Source organism: Acipenser ruthenus, chromosome 40 (genome assembly GCF_902713425.1).
Source record: "Acipenser ruthenus chromosome 40, fAciRut3.2 maternal haplotype, whole genome shotgun sequence".
Taxonomy (NCBI): domain Eukaryota; kingdom Metazoa; phylum Chordata; class Actinopteri; order Acipenseriformes; family Acipenseridae; genus Acipenser; species Acipenser ruthenus.
In genome coordinates, this window is record NC_081228.1 from 3,723,287 (window position 1) to 3,736,892 (window position 13,606).

The following is a 13,606-nucleotide window of genomic DNA, read 5'->3' on the forward strand; positions in this document are numbered from 1 at the left end:
TCTCTCCTCACTGAACACCCAACCCCGAGTGAGTGAATTGTGCGACTATTTATACAGCTGGGCTGGGATTCAATTACTATTTAATTATTCACTTGAATCCCAGCACGTGAACTAATTTGTGCACCCCCGTGCTCACATATTAATACAGATTTTATCTGCACGTGAAGTGTGCAATCCCCGTGCCTAAATACAACTCTATATTTTAAATCACTCGTGCTACACAGACCCATTTATATCCCGTGCATCACTATATCCATATATAACTGATAACATAAAACACAAAATACACACAGGGGCAGGACACACTGCAAACGCTTCTATATGAAGAGACCTGCAGACCTAATTAACATTACACACAAAAACTGGCGAGCTATACAGTGTAATTTCCAGATAATGTACAGACGCCATTATATTATGTGAATGACAGAAAGGGAAAGAAAGTTCAAGACTGCAGGTACTGCTTTTTTGATGGATGATCTTGCCCCTATCGAGAGGCAATAAAATCAATATGGTCAACTAAGTAAAAACGTGGTGTGCTAAATAAAGAAGATGTCACCGTTGACAGCTTAATGCCACGGAGCACTTTCATCTGCCCTCATGCCTGGTGCACTATTTCAATTTAAGAGCTCTCAATGAATACTTCTTATTTTTATAGCTAACTACTTAGAGGTGGTTGCTGGGAATAATATGACAACGTCCTCGAGTATCTGCCCTCTTGGCCATCATATAAGGAAAGGTGAGAAAATGTATCTATTTAATCGTGTGAAAATATATACTGCACAGGGAACCCCTTTTGAGAATACTGTGTATACTTGGGCTTTTCTTTACTTTTGTTTTCTTGAAAGAGCCATGAAGCTTGCTTTTTAATTAGAGCTACGAATGTTTTCCCTAAGGGCAACATTTTTATCATCTATGGAGAACCTCAGAGAATGCTGCCAAAAATAGTTCTGATGACGGTTGCCCAGCTGGTATTGTAGCTAATATAACCCCCTTTATCATTTCTTAGAAAGACACAATTAAGGGACCCCCCCCCCCTCCCAGCCCACCTCACCCCAGCTCTCACAAATATATCCTGCTGATTTTCTGGAAAGACGTTAGTATTTATTTTGCTGAACCAATATGGTAGCCATCAGTCTAATTCATGAAACACTTGGCTGACTAGCCAAACTGCTCCAAACGCCAGCTGGTAAGCACTGCCCTGTAGCCATTACTTAATGAACCTGTCAACTTCGGAACTGCCAAATTGAAATGAGAATTCACGTGACACTTCAGACAACTGCAGATTCGAACCAGAAACACTCACAGGGTAGACTTCCACAGGTTTCCTCCCCTGATCCACCTCAGCAGCAGACTGTCTCCCTCTGGGGATGTCATTGGTTGGCATAATGCCCCTTATTTTTGTTACAGCTAATGCGAGGCAGGGGTGTGCTTGAAGGAGTGCCAAAGATGTCTAAGAAATTCATTAAAGCAATCATTCCTACAGTGCAAACCATGATGGCATTACGAGAGTATACTGTGAACGAGAACGTTGTAGACCAAACTACAGGACAAATTTTGGACAGAATGGATATTCTGGACATTGTCCTTGCTAACTAAAATCAAACCATTACCATGTGTCACGCCAGCTGCGGAGCTGTTGTGTATGGCTTTTTCACAGAGTCTTTGAAAACAACCCTATTTTGCCGAAACACGTTCTAATGTGATACAGGATATGGAATTAAATCCAGTCTCGGTTGCAGCACAGAATAACAATGAGGGTCTTGCTCGGAGGATGCAGGTTAAACAGTTTTAAAGAGCTCAGCAGAAAGAAACCGAAATCGCTTCACTCATCTGTAAACCCCAGTTCTGATTCACCGGGGACGAGGACTGGATGGTTAGGGGATTCATTATAACGATTTGAGTAGTGAATTTCAGTGGGGGGTTGTCATTTCTGTTTAGTGAAGGTGCAGAAACACTAAACTGCATGATCAGGTTTTATTTGATAAGACATACAGTACAGGGAAATTAATAATTTAATGTTAACGTTGAACAATATGTACTTGGATCTGATGGAGACAACATGAGACATTTTGACCCCTAAAAACATTAATTCATCTTGGACAGACATTCATTCATCAGGAAGAGACATTATCTATCGTGGGCAGTGTAAAGTTTCAAGAAGAGTGAAACAAACTGCTGTTTTTTCATTTTATTGTTACATTGAAAAAGAAAAGAATTTTGAGTACCAGTATATTCTGATAAAACTGGTTTATGTGAGCAATCCAAACAGATTTGTCACACTAATTGACTTCTAATCATTACCAGATATCCAATCTGTCGACCGTATGAATTATCGGGGAAGGGAGAAAGGATGCGAAACATTGAGGTTAACGCTGTTTGGCATTTAAAAAACCTTAAATAACTTACTGCTGCAACTAAAATGAAAATGTAAATTTCCTCTGTGCAGTTCAGTTAAAGTTAAGAGCACTGTATTTGGTTTCCTGGAAAATCCCAATTGCACTGAAAGTACATTTTAAAATCCTCAGCAAGGAACATATTTATTAATAGCATTCATAATTACACAAGTGCTCCTTCTGTATTCATCATTTGTAATGTGCAAAATGTATCATTAGACTTAGTCTTTCCGGAGCATGCTTCACTTAACTGTTTCCCATCCAGAAAAAGCATTCATGAAACTTTGTTATTTTACATGTGGAAACTGGAGAGAGCATGTGAATTGTGTCTGACTGAACAGAGCAATATGTTAACAAATCCCTACTTGTTTTGTGAGTGTGCAGAGAGCATTTCCAGCAATACATGGACTTGTATTGTTACAGTGTACTGTACACCAAATACGTACAAGGTACTTCTGTTTTAAACAAATCCTTCTTCATTATCGTTTAGGTCTTTAAATATTAAAATTTTACGCACAGTATATATTTTATAAGTTTATGGGATACACTTCCCAAAACAGACACATTAACCACACGGTACTTTCAATTTTGTTGCATACTTTAATATATGCACTTAGAACAAAATGGTACAATCTGAAAAATAACTTTTTCTAAATACTGTACATGGTGCTAATGTATGGAGTTACACCCTGTAGTAATTATTAACAAATGGTCATAATTCATAGAGCGTCCAAGAAGTAATGCAAGTGCTGATAGATGCTATCTGAAATACATTTAATACTGAATTGGCATTAATTCCTACGCACATGCACACTGTCCCTAAAAGCTCTTTCACCGATGTTATTTTTCAAGGCAGGAACATGAAAATCATTTGAGTCGGAGGATTTCTGAGTGCTTGCTTAACTGGGCTGAATCATCACAGTCAAGTAGGCATCTGCAGCTTGACACGTACAAACAGCACTTAAACCCATTTGTAACAGTTTCTCCCCTGAAAGGGGTAAAATGTCAAGTCCTTGGAACGTTTCTCTGTTCAAGGCAACCCAAAATTAACAACCAATCAGCTGAGTCATTTCCCTCTTGCAGCTGTGTTTGAAAACCGTATTAGAATCTGCAAAGTTCACGTTGAGTACTTGTTGAACATTCAGGTCCTAACTTTCTAACTGAGAGGAATGCTTATGCAGCATAATAATGAATTAATCGACTACGCTTTTGTCTGATATGTCATGACCTGTAGCCACTGATGGGTTCATAACACTGACATCAGCATAAAGGCTAGACAGCCTGCTCTTTAGTTGAATGGCAAGACGTTCTTCTTTGAATTGGAATTTAGTGGTTCCAGCCCCTGTCTCTCTATGCAGTTCAATAGGCTGTGATGCCAAGCCAATAAACGTTCACATCACAAAACACAATTCAGCACATAGGCAGGGAGTGTTCAGGTCACGATTGAGACTGCCTCTTGATAACAGACCACTGCAGAGTCGCTCGGTTGGCACCCCCCATTGTCCATCACATTTCACAAGCAATACATTCACAGCACCCTGAACACTGAACACACTCAAGCTCTCAATCTTGTTTCTGCTAGATGGGTTAACTAACCCTGACGTCTAACACATATGTAAAATGCTAATTCCATATTGTATAGGTACAATGGATACAATGTGTGGAATGCATTGTATTGCACATTATGGTTACTGTAGCATGTTGGCTAACACGTTTTTCTACCACTGTGTAATGTCACCCTATAAGGTGAAGTATTTCTGTAATTTTGGGGGATGGAAAATTAAACTGTTGCTGGTTGCATTTTGGTGCAAAGAGGTAATACATTTGGCCCTATCTCCAATCCTACATTTTTTTAGCATTTGAAGTTGATAAGTATAATTTCTATACACGACTTAAAAAACACCTTTCGATTTCCTAATTGTATTTAAAAAAATAATAGTTAATTTTAATTATTCTAACTATAATAAATCTGTTGCTTTTATTTGTTCATTTTTTACCCAAAACAGAATCAACGGGTAATGTCTTATTTGCTAAACCATTTGATTCCACTGGGAAAATCATAGAGCGTATTTAATCATCTCATTAAAATTGACAGGCGCCTGGTGTCGATATAAAATAATATCTAAACAGCTAATAATGGCAATGAGCAGAACTAACCAATGAAGCCAATGAGGGGAACGCGTGCTGCAGTGTTATTCTATGGGAAGGCGCTGGCTGGGGATTTCAAACCCTTGTCAGATATGCACATGGTATTTATATCTCAATGAGCTCCTGGAAGAAGGAATCTGCTGTCCAGATCGCCTTGCAGTGAAAGTCAGCTGACCTTTACAAAGGAAGTGATGATGTCACACGCCATTCATTCACAAACTGGAAGACATCAGAGCTCATTAGGGGAGCCCAGGCTGAATTTCCAGCCAATTCAAACCTGCTTCCCTTCTGTGCGGAGTGAACAAATCTAAAGGTTTGCCTCAATGCAATCTTGAATGTTTAAGAAAGCATTGACTAACTGCACTCACAGATGCCTTGTTCAGGATTTCATTCTTTTGCTCATCAAGTACATTTGCATGAATCTCATTGGACATGCTTATTTCAGCAGCAGCTTGAACAGTTATTTACCAAGTGTGCTGACAGAGCCGAGCTCACAAACACAAGAGGGTTTCAAGAGCAACTGGGATGAAATATCACACATATCAATCTTCACATCCTGGTGGCTTTTTAAAGTACAGCTGGTACACAAGAGTGTGACCATTACCTGTCCCCCGGTGGATGTGAGAAACAGCACATGTCCTATCTGCTATTTCTTACTTTTGCATTTCCACTTATTGTTGCAATAAGTGCATATACATCTATAAAAAACTATATATATTGCATAAGTTCAAGAGCATTATTTTGTAGCACAGTTATTCAAAATAGTGCCGTAGAAAATATTTTTGGATAAAAAAATAATTTCACAATTCACATTTATTTTCTCTTTTTTTTCCTAGTGAAGCTTGCTGACTCAGCATTTCATTCATATAATAAAAAAGGCTGACAAAAAATAAACGCTCCAGTTTATTTAGATTTTGCGATTTTAGAGTAACGTACCTGTTTGCTTGTTTCTGTGAAATGCTGAGAGATGGAATCAGTCATCTTCTATTCAGAGAAAGCCCTAATTTCCTGATTCTATTTTAGATATCTGCCAGGCTGGCAGCCCGGGCCTTCGTGCTGTGAAAGCTAAGGTCTGCATGTCCTCAGTGCTCTTTGTATAACTTGACTGTCTCTTGTTTTAATCTTCTGACCATGGCGTGTGTATTTGAGTTGCTGAAGTGCACACACAACATACCATTTTATTCCCCAATTAAGAATTCCCAGTTAGGTTCCCTCACTGCAGCACAACAACAACTCAGAAGAACTGAAGGTCGGTGGGCATCCTCTGATCTCACGACCAAGCCAATTGCCACTTTGCACCCTGCAGCTGATGTCAGCGAGCTCCAGGCCTCCGGAAGACAAGGACCAGCCCTGCAGCTGCACGCATTGGGCGGCAGGTCAGCTGTAGTGTGGTGAGGTGACTCACAAACCTCGGGGAGCACCTGAACCAACGCGACGCTCCCTTTGGAATCCTGACCCCCCAAACTGTGCTGGACAGAGGTCACATTTATATAGGGTTTGTATTAAGAATATAGACGTCAGCTTCTTGATCACATCACAGTGGCAGTACAGGCTCGGTACTCAGAATACCGTGAAATTAGACGTTACATATCAATTTAGTGAAGACGTTTCAGTGCAGCTCACTTTAATGGAGAAACATCACTGCTGCATGGGAACTCGCTATGAGACACGCATTGCGTTATACTTTGCATATTCACATTGCCTGCATTGAGCAGTTGAAACACACTTTTTCCTTTTCCTTGAATTTTTGTTTTAATTACTTTATTAAGAACAGAAAAGTGTGCGCGATCTTCACAGGCAAACATATAAACGTAATGTTAAACTTATAAATCCATTGCAATGACACGCAAGGCCCCTTTCGTTAACCAGTTCAGACCAACACTGCACAGAGATAAAGAATCAGCTGGGTTGTGTGCAAACCTCCTGAGACACAGCCTTCAAGAAGATCCGCTTTTCCATAAGGTCACATATTCTCTCACCCTATTGCCAGTCAAACACCAGATGCCAAATAGGTAATGCAACATAAGCAGGGTCTATTACAGCCTATCTGTCCTGATTTCTATAAAGATAAATTCACAGACACACACACACACACACACACGCACGCACACACACACACACACGCACACACGCACGCACGCACACACACACACGCACACACACACGCATGCACACACACACACAGGTCTATTTCCCTGCCCTTTCTTCCATTGCGTCTCATCAGCTTGACTGATGAGGAGTCTGCCACTGGCAGGATAGAGACGAACTACTGTAATTACACTAAAGGTAACTGCAGGAGCCGATAACAGGAGGTCACACATCATTTTGGAGTGATGTTGTACACGGGGTAACAACATGATTAGCCTCACCTTCAGCTCCCGGGGGTGGGGGCGTACCACAGCCTTGCAATGTGACAGACACAAACAGTTATAGGATTAGAAATATGACAGTCTCTGAGAGGTACATGGCACCTTTCACATACTGTGTATGACGTATCGATATGAGAAGAAACACCAGCAAATAAACTTCATGCCCAAGTAGGTAGTGAAAATCACAAATCCAAAATTGTTTATACTAACAGAGGCTCCACGTTTCTTGGGCAGCAGAAGTGATGATTATTCTCTGGAATCGTATTAGAGTGTGTCAGAAATGAATGAGTGAGTGTGGCAAAGTGCCCCGCCCCTGTGTGCATTTGTGTGTTCTGTGTTGTGTATATGCGTGTGTGTGTTAATGTTGGTGTATAGATTGGTACACGGGATATAAACGGGTCTGTGTTTCACGTGTATTTAAAGTGTAGATTTGTATTTAGGCACGAGGAGAGCACAAATCACTTCACGTGCTGGTTAAATGTAATATGTGAGCACGGGGTTGCACAGAATTAATTCACGTGCTGGGATTCAAGTGAATGATTAATTAGTAATTGAATCCCAGCACAACAGTATAAATAGATGCACATTTTCACTCAGTCGTGGTTGGTGTTCGGTGAGTGGAGAACGGGAGAGAGAGGAGAAACTAAAAAGTGAAAGAAAGAAAGAACGTAAATACTGCTTTACTCACCGTGTCTGTTCGTCCCTGTTTGTTAGTGTGTGTTCGTTTTTTGTTTGTCTCTTTATTTTGGCGCAAGTGCCGTGTCCAGTGTTTTTTGTGTTTCAAACCTTTTATTTTCTGTTTATTAAATGCTGAGCGCGACCACGCGCCCAGCTTATACCAAACCACATCTCTCTGTGTATTCCTTTTCTGGTCTGACGCCACCCACTCTGGCCGTCTTTGTGACAGTGAGACAGGGACTAATCACCTGCATGTAGGGCAGGGATGGCAAACCTTTTTTAGCTGGAGTGCCCAAAGTTGGATTTTTTTTTTTTAAATATACATCGCTAAGTGCCAAGGGTGCCAATGATTAATTAGGGGGTAAAAGGTTATCCGGCGGCTAAACGGTAACTTTTTAAAATAATATTTACTTTCCTTTTTTTGTAATTAAGTTTTTATTAAGCAAACATACCAAAAAAACAGCAATCCACAATACAAAATAAATCAAGAACATGACATGAACTAGGACAGAACCCTTCCATCCGCCCTCATCCCCTCGCAACCTCCCCAAACCCTGAACCCCCCTCCCCCCTCTCTTGTCTGGAGAGCAGGTGTGGGGGAACAATATTTACATTCCTATGACTAATGGGACTTCTGCTGCTGAATATCTGCTGACATTTTTTCAACCCGTGGTTCATAGAAGCACACTGAAACAGGTTGTCTTACTATCTCCCCAGAAGAGGTCTCTATACAACAGCAGCTTTCAGCATGAACAGCTATCCCACTATTGCAGATATTTGCTGGGTGCCATACCTAACAAAAAATGGCCACAGTTAATATTGCCCACCACATCCCCTCCCCCCATCCCATCCATATCCCCATCCCCATCATAACTGCCAGACCAAACATACACTCTCTCTCTCTTCAACCCCATCCCACTCCTGTTCCCCTGTATACTTCACTGGGCACTTAATGCTGGTCTCCCCTCACCTCCCATAATTTCCGCTTGTCCCTGAGAACTCGCAATCTGTCCTAAGCAATTCCCTTACATTCCCCATTCCCTGTCCCTAAGTACACTGCACATTCTTTTTTTGTAAATTTACAGACATAAAAAGCAATAGGGACCCATCAACCTTTGCATATGCCCCTCTATATATTTTGGACAATGACTCTTTAATCCTTATTCAAGTAAGATCAATCAATCTTAATTTTATATAGCGCCTTTCATAGTAGAACATCATCTCAAAGCACTTCACAGCATGTAAAAGAATAACAGTGCATCATACAATAAATACATAGTTTGAATATTATATTGCTAAACTACCGTAAAATACATAAATCACATTTCATGACGCATTAAGTTTAGAATTATAATGCTAAACATCAGTAAAAGCAACAATCACAGTGCATCATACAATAAATATAACATGTTTGCTGAGTTGGCGCGCTGCACCAGTAACCCTGGCCATAATGTTTTGTTTTTTTGTTTGCAGTGGCAGCCATTACCGCTGTACCGTCATTTTTTTTCCAACTGTATATTTACTTACATAAAACATATCTACTGATTTTACATTTTGTAAAATAACTATTTAAAAGATGAGTAGCAGGTAACATACTTATTAGAAAAAGATTTCTGTGGTGTCAAACTACCTTGAAAAAAAAGGAGTATCCACAAATGTACTCTACATATCAGAGGCATAATTTATTTTGAGACGATTGTTTTTTGAGAATTTACAACCTGCTTTTCCCCACTGTATGAAGAGGGGTAACATACCACAGTATGACTCGTAATTAAGATTAAAATAGTATTAAAAAACAAACAAACAAAAAAACAGTGCATCAAACAAAGAATACATAGTTTGAGATACGATATGTGACAGTGAAATATATTTTCGGTATTTATGACAAGGGAAAGGTTTGACAATCAAAACTGAGTGGGACATTTGCTTTAAAGTTCAATGCACGTGTTGCCGCCAGTGACACCTGCAAAAGACCTTGCACTGCACATTAACACGTGTGCGAAAAGCTGTACATCTTTTTAAAAAAGACGTAAGCCGAAAGTGCTTTGTTATGTAATTTCAACCTATTTTAGGCTCGCCATTTCTCCATTTAGTACAGCAGATGACGGTCAGTAAAATGCTACGAGCATCAGGCTAACGTTCCCTTCCTCCCCGCTTGTCCCGCTGACACATCCATAGCTGACCACAATTACATTTGATCCTCCATGGGACAGACTTACTGTTTTTGAATAATGCAGCTCAGCAGCATAAACAGCCAACCATGAACGTGTAGATTATAACGCCTACAGTTTGCACTGCTTAATTACTGGGGGCGGGGCCGTCCTTGCAAATCAAACTGACTGGCTTTCCAAAGTGCCACTCAAGGCGTGCAAAAAAACAAAACAAAAAAACAAAACAAAAAAACAAAAAAAAAAAGCAGATAGCTGCTCACTCGGCGTGCCAACAAATACGACTCTGCGTGCCACTCTAGGCACGCGTGCCATAGGTTCGCCGTCGCTGATGTAGGGGGTTGGTTTGCTTTTGAATGTTGGCAGCCATGCTAGAGCACTGAATCCCAATCTTGGCAGAGTTTGTCTTTCTCCTGGCTTCTGAAGAGCCGTGGCACAAAGGAGTTCTAAAAAGGAAAACCCTCTCGATCCGCTGGAAATGAAAGACAGCAAGGTCAGCCGCGGATCCACATACATTAGCTCTCTCTTTATTAAGTTTACATAAATCTTTCGAAGCGGTAATCACTCTCGGCGCGTGATTAATTACAATCTATCACTGGAATCGTTTCAGTAACATTCAGCGCCCACACTGCGAGTCTGTTCCTACAGAAGAATCCTCTTGAAATCCTCTGCGATACCTTGAGTAGAGAGATTCTTATATATGATAAACATCTCAAACTTATAGTGATCGTTCAAGGATATTGCAAAGGAACCAACAATTCTATATGATTTAATGCAAAGTAATTACTTTTTTTTAAATAAAATATAATCCCATTCTGGCTTGACGTTCTTCTAGAAGTTTAGCCCTGCCACTATATCAAAAAACGCCCTGTTTATTGTGTCCTTATATTGCCTACTGGTTGTAGAGTCACAAGCCTCTTTTATCAGATATACACAATCCTGCAATAGAGTACCCTAGCAGACATCCCTAAAGCATTTCAATCTCCTCGTAAGGGTTCCACCCACCAAGGCAGCATGCTTGCTGTGACCTCATACAGACACGAATTAACCCTGGTGCAGAAAGTTGCCATTGTGATCCCTCGGAGCACTTATTTTTTCATCAAGCTATCTGGAGCCCAGTAAATAAATCAATGCATTTCTTCAGAATTACATTTGGAGCTTAGACTCAGAAAGAACCATTGATATCTCAAGGGGATGTGCTCTCAGCCTGAATGTTTTTTCTGAAGTGTTTTTCTGCTTTGAGGTCAAATGGCAAACCTGGCAAATACTATACATACAGGGTGATTATAATATAATGGCAGTTAGCCATTGCACGCGGCTGTTGTTGAAAAAATCATTCATGCAGAGTAATGAAACTTGGAAGATGGACAACAAGAATTGTGCACTGCCTGCCACCAAAGGTCATAGAGTGTGGAATCCATTGCCTGTTAAGTATTGAAGGGCAGAGCTAATACAATAATGCCAGTGAATCTCACCTAATATGTATGTGACCAGGATGGCTTGTGTCCTTTAATATCGTGGCAGATGATACTTAACCAAATACCTTTTGCCTGTTAAACAAGACGCAATTCAGGTTAACTTGGCACATCTTTTTTTTATGTCAGTGAAGACATGCAGACACAGACGTCCCCATCAGCTGCTGTGAAAGCTCATGTATATGGAACACAAGCCTTTCTGTACTGTAGATACCAAATAGCCTGTTATGTGGATATTATTTATTTATTATTATTATTATTTATTTATTTCTTAGCAGACGCCCTTATCCAGGGCGACTTACAATCGTAAGCAAATACATTTCAAGTGTTACAATACAAGTAATACAATAAGAGCAAGATAAATACAATGACTTTTGTTCAAGCAAAGTACAAGTGTGACAAAATACAATTCAATAATACAGCAGATAACAGTGACAGTGATAGTTACATCAGGATATGATTAAATACAAAATACTACAGGTTAAACACTAAATAAAGCGCATTTAAGGAAGGGTGATAGCGTCCCAGGATAAAAACAGAGGAGTTCAACTACTGCTGTTTGAAGAGGTGAGTCTTAACGAGGCGCTGGAGTGTGGTAAGGGACTGGGCGGTCCGGATCTGTAGGAAGGTCATTCCACCACTGCGGAGCAAGGGTGGAGAAGGAGCGGGCTCTGGAGGCAGGGGAGCGTAGCGGAGGTAGAGCCAGTCTTCTATTGCAGGCGGAGCGGAGAGGTCGAGTGGGGGTGTAGGGAGAGATGAGGGTCTGGAGGTAGCTGGGTGCAGTCTGGTCAAGGCATCTGTAGGCTGTAGATACCCTTAACTCAAATTTTGGTCAGCTATGCAGTACTGTAACCCGCATGCAACATACATCACACAGGTCCTTCACACAAGCAACTTTAGATTCTATTTAACAATAGAGTCTTGCAATTGATTCTATTTAATTACTGTTCGCATCCTTTGGTATAATGTAAATTAAGAACACAGCCCCCGCTGTCTGGGGGTCAGTCTGCTCTTTCACTGAAGCCTGCAGTTGGATTACAATCCCCAGGTCATGCCTTTCTTTTCTATTGTTAGTAGGACCGTCTATTATTGGAAAGTTCATATATTATCTTGGGCAACTGGGACATTTTTGGCATACGCTTTACTCTGACAACCAGAAAAATAAGTAGAAGGAGAACACAACAGTTTTTTTTTTAATCAAAAGTGCAATGACTAAGGGCAAATTACAGGCACTTTGCTGTCAAAATGGCCTGAATGCAAATCAACCATTTAGAAAATGGGTCTTTACTTAATGCTTCAGACTTGAGAGAGTTTTGCTTCACAAATATTATTTAATAGCCTGCCTTCTGTCCCCATTGGTCTGGGTTTTTATATTATTTCAATTCTGCAGGGGATGTGATTTGATTTTATGTTTGCAAATGCCAAGTCGTTTAGAACAAGACTAATTACACAGTTTCTAGTTTTGTATCGATCGGCATTACCCGTCACATTTATAGAATGCTCCTTGATGCAAATTATCCCAGAATCTCATTAACATGCCTCATAATTGACTCAATATCAAATAATTCCAAAGATCTCCACATTCCAAAGATCTATTTCATGGCATTCCAAATTCCAAATCACACCTCAAGAATGGTCATGTTTAACTCGGTGTGGCCACTATCATTTATAACATTAATAAAAGCCATTCCCTCTGTATGTACTGTAATAGTCACCCTTAGAGCTCCACTCCTGACTCTACTTCACATTCATTGACTGTCTTCTTTTCTTTCTTGTACAGCTTTCTCAATTTGCGTTTGTTGTGTATGGCTGTGTTTCGCATGCTCTTTGCTATATGTACTGTACTCGTCTACCCTCCAACAACCCTTTGCTTACTGAATATTTATCCCCACACTTTACCAGGCAGTGTGTATGCACAGATATATTATCTTCTCTCCTATACATTGCTGTATTTAATTAATTATCAGCTTTATACAGACCGATTATCAAGTTTACAACTACAGCTATGGCCAAAAGTTTTGCATCACCCTATGGAATTAATGAAACCTGCTGAACAATGTTACGTTAGCATATTGAATTACATAATGCTTTGTAGTTTTCCATATACTTAACGGAAAACTGACATTTTGAAATCTAACATGAAATACTATACTACTATTATGGCTTCCGGTAGACTTTTGCGATATAGTTTTGTAGTTTCATGATGTTAAATAAAAAATGTTCATATAGCTTATGTTTTAATTTTTATTATACCTCAGTCCTAAAATACTAGGTGATGCAAAACTTTTGGCCATAGCTGTACTGTATGTAAATAAACATTTTATAGGACTGTACTTGGTAAGAACAGTATATTTATATAGCTTTTATTTTTAAAA